Here is a 4,199-nt window from a genome sequence, read left to right as displayed (position 1 = left end):
GTCCTCTCTGAACAAACTCTGTCCTCATTGTGTCTGTGAGATGTGAAGGGCAGTCAGCAGGATCGGTTGGTAGTGGGTCGTCTGTCTTTGCTGCATCTGGAGGGCATGTGAAGCACATTTTCTCATCTCATATTCACAATATCTTCACACATACAAACACACACACACAACCCCAATTCCAAAAAAGTTGGGACAGTGTGTAAAATGTAAATAAAAACAGAAAGCAATTATTTGAAAGCATGAGGACAATTAGGTTTATAGCTAAACATCTTTACATTCATCAGGCACACACCTGAGAAGAGTGTATGGGTGGAATCTGTGGTGCAATCAGGATGAGATGCAGCAGGCTGGTCTGACGTTCCTTGCAGTGGTTCTGGGCCTATACATATATAGAGAACACACAAGAGCAAATATATTGGCTGGATTAGAAATGGCACAACAGTCATTTTTACATTCAATTATTTATCATCACATCAGGAACATCTATTGACATATTGTACTCACCAGAACAAACAGGCACAGTGGTCAGTGGCAGGGTGGAATCAGTGGTCATCTCATCAGGATGAGCAGCTTGCTGTTCTGACATTCCTTCATGTGGTTCTAGGTCTATAAATATAGAAAGAACACACAAGAGCAAATATATTGACTGGATTTCACATTAAATTATTTATCATCAGGAACATCTATTGACACATTGCACTCACCTGAGGAAGCCGGCACAGCTGAGCTGCATGGCTGTTCCTTGTCAACTGATGCAGCAGGTGGTCCCAGATATTTTAAAAGTGAATCTAAAATGATATAACAAAATGTGTATTATCAACATTGAATAATTTCCATTTGTTAAATGTAGCTATTATTTAGTTAGTAAGCATTTGGACAGCCTGACAGGTCTGATTCAACTAATCAAGAGCTATGCCTATCTTATTAGAACAGTTGAATCAGGTGTGTTAGTTCTGGGTTGGAACGAAAACATTCAACAGGACTGGAGTTGAGAACCACTGAGCTAGTTAGCTAACGATAGCGCACATTATGACAGGGTTGAATTTGGCAAATGTTTGACTCGGATAGTCAATGTGCTTTTTGAGGTAAACTTAACGTTAGCTAACGTTACCAACTAACTAACATTCCACCACACTGGCTAGCTCGCTACACCAAAACTAACATTGTTATTATTACTAATATTTCTATTTCATGACACAACGAAAATAGCCTTATGACAGTTTAGACTGAATGGCAATAACAAACGCTGGCTAGCTAACGTTGGCTTGGCTAACTAGCAAGATTACATGATCCATTCGCCAATGTTGATAATACAATCAAAATTGCATACCTTTCACCTTGGCACGTTTCTCTTCTTCATTTCTTCAGTTTTTATACTGCGCCCCGGATGGCTTTTGCCTCGTCATAGTTCTCTAACGTTAGTCTTTCTTTCCTCAACGCTCAATTTTATAAACACTTGACCGATAGCCATCAATGCACAGCGCTCTAGCATGTTCTGACTGTGAACACCTAAAACCAAGGCTCTTACCCCCTAATCCCACCAGGAGCGTCTGCGCTGCGTTGCGCTGCGTTGCGCTGCGGCTGCGGCGTTTTTAGCGATCGCGGCCACTCTAGTCAATGGGTGCTATTCCACCAGACCCGCTGCGCCGCGCTGTGCCGTGCTGCGCCGTGCTGCGCCGTGCTGCACCGTGCTGCGCCGCGCTGCGCCGCGGCTCGAAGCGTCCCAGAAGCTCCTCGCCGCGCAGCGCAGGCAGGAAGTGGAATGTTCATCCAACAACTGCAAGGCTGCACACACGACGCTCCGCTTCCGCAACGTTTTGAAACGCGCCTGCTGGGTTATGACGCAGGAGGAGGTCGCAGCGCGGCGCAGCCGCAGCGCAGACGCTTCCAGTGGGATCAGGGGGTTACGGCCCGTCCACACAGCGGCGTGCGTTGACGCTTGCCGGCGGGCGTGTCTGACACTCGACCAATCACATGAATCTCCCGCCCCTGACACACAAGCAGCGGTTTGATTGGCTAGAGCTTGTACTGGCATATAATTCGATTGGCTGACGCTTCTGCCCGAGGCGTCAAAAGTTGAACATTGTTCAACTTTTGCAGTGAGCCACGCCAGCAACGCTCCGCGTCGCTTCCCACGATGCAGTTCGGCTAAAAGTGACGTCACCCCATTCAAAGTGATGGGCAGAAGCGTTGGAAGCTTCAACGCACGCCGCTGTGTGGACGGGCCGTTAGACCGACCGACCGTTTTAGATTGTTGTCTCATTTTCCCTTATGTTAGAATTTTTTTTTTATGTAAGAATAATGGTTGCAGATATAGAGGTGGGCGCCAAAACTGCGCCAAGCAAAAAAATAAATACATTTTTTGTTGTTGTTGTTGCAATTTTTGGCGCCCCCCTCTGGGTGGCGCTCTAGGCAACCGCCTATATCGCCTGTAGGAAGCTCCGCCCCTGCGACACACACACACACACACACACACACACACACACACACACACACACACACACACACACACACACACACACACACACACACACACCACACACACACACACACACACACACACACACACAAACACACACACACACACCTTTTCTAAGGATGGATAGCATTCTTTTCTTGTTTCACACTTTGGAAGTTAATAGCAATTTTGTGAATGTGCTTTCCCATTTTCACACTGGTATTGTGCCAATTGTCTATTAAATAGGATATGCACTGACGGTATATGCATCCAAGAGAGAGCATCAATTCATAGTTAAAATATAGAAAGTTAGGATACTTTTTTTGTCTCCAGTTCATTTTGAAAATACAATTAAATGAAAGGAAACCATTGGCTTGAAGGAATATAAAACATATAGAGAAATGGGTCTTAAAGTATGGCCTGCAGTAATGGACATTTAGCACTAGTCTGGTTTACTTTTTGTAATGTGTCTCAGGTTAAACTTTTCTCTCTGTAATCACAGGCTTTCAACTGTGCGAGCTAATTTGTATCTTATTTCTGTATTCATTTATCTCTCTGGAGTTCAGGAGTCACTGAGTCTTGTGGAGGTGTTGATGTCAGATTTGCCAACCCACTGTCTGTCTGATCCTCCTCCTTTATTATAGGTCTACTGAATATGCAGACTTGTTCCTCTTTTAACCGCACAGCCCAAGAGCTGCTCTGGGAGACATAAAGGAGCAAGCAGGAGGACACACTGAATAGCAATGGGTGAGAGTACTGCAAAAGCATGTGTTTATCTATCTCTCTGTGTGTGTGTGTGTGTGTGTGTGTGTGTGTGTATGTGTGTGTGTGTGTGTGTGTGTGTGTGTGTGTGTGTGTGTGTGTGTGTGGGGGGGGGGGGTTGTAGGGGGGTGGGGTCCACTGTGATGTAAATAATAACTCTTATTGTTCACTGGTGACCCTGAGTGTCTGAGAAGTAACCGCAAATCCACTTTTCTGCAGACAAAGCACAATGCCATGGGGGAAGAAATGAGTTTTATTTTAAAGATTTGTCTCATTCAACAGATTCCCTCTCCATCTTAGGTGTCTGCATGCAGCTCTGTTATAGCTGCTCTGACAATATGTGGCCAATTTTACAGCATGACTTATAATGCAGTGTTCTTGCGGTGGCAATTTACTCCAACTCAGAGTTCTGCGATCGGGGTTATTGTGTATATATCGCCGCGGGACCAAAATGGCTCCATATTTTTAACCTAAACTTTGAAATAACATTTCTTTGCCTCGATACAATTTATTATTTTGATAACGCTTAATCCCACTTTTTTACTTCACATTCTCCTACAAAAGCCATTAATGTTTTGCTTGGAGCTGTTACTTATAGAGATTTGTTTTAACGTGGCAGCAATTCATGCATTTATTTACATACATGCACAGTTTGTTCCCCCTGCCCCATTATGGAAGAAAACCTGAAATTCACGTCCAAACGTTTATTTCTTCACAATTTGAATTTCTCTCAGTTTGGAATTGTTTAAGCCTTTCTTTCTTGCTCAACAAAAAAGAAAGCATTTACTTTTTTATCTCTATGGATTATTGTCATATATATATATATATATTTTTTAGGAACATCCTACTCATTGGCTCTTTTATAAGAAGCAAGGAAGTCTTTGTGAGACTTGCTATGTTTTCTACATATGGGATCCAGTGAAGAAAATACAGAAATAAGGCAAAGGCACAACAAGTCAGAATGTAGCTCAAAGACACA

The 4,199-nt window shown here is 43.6% G+C and overlaps 1 long non-coding RNA gene across 1 annotated transcript; it reads right to left on the bottom strand.

The window, feature by feature from the left end:
* Window positions 1-234: 234 nt before the first annotated feature.
* Window positions 235-1,229, bottom strand: LOC117548876. Its single transcript, XR_004569374.1, has 3 exons — window positions 705-1,229; window positions 505-606; window positions 235-379 (listed from the first exon to the last, which is right to left on the bottom strand). It is a non-coding gene; the product is annotated as an uncharacterized LOC117548876 (long non-coding RNA).
* Between the last annotated feature and the right edge of the window lie 2,970 nt (window positions 1,230-4,199).

The sequence above is a fragment of the Gymnodraco acuticeps genome, unplaced genomic scaffold (assembly GCF_902827175.1).
Source record: "Gymnodraco acuticeps unplaced genomic scaffold, fGymAcu1.1, whole genome shotgun sequence".
Taxonomy (NCBI): Eukaryota; Metazoa; Chordata; class Actinopteri; order Perciformes; family Bathydraconidae; genus Gymnodraco; species Gymnodraco acuticeps.
This window is presented reverse-complemented; position numbering and strand designations above follow the sequence as displayed.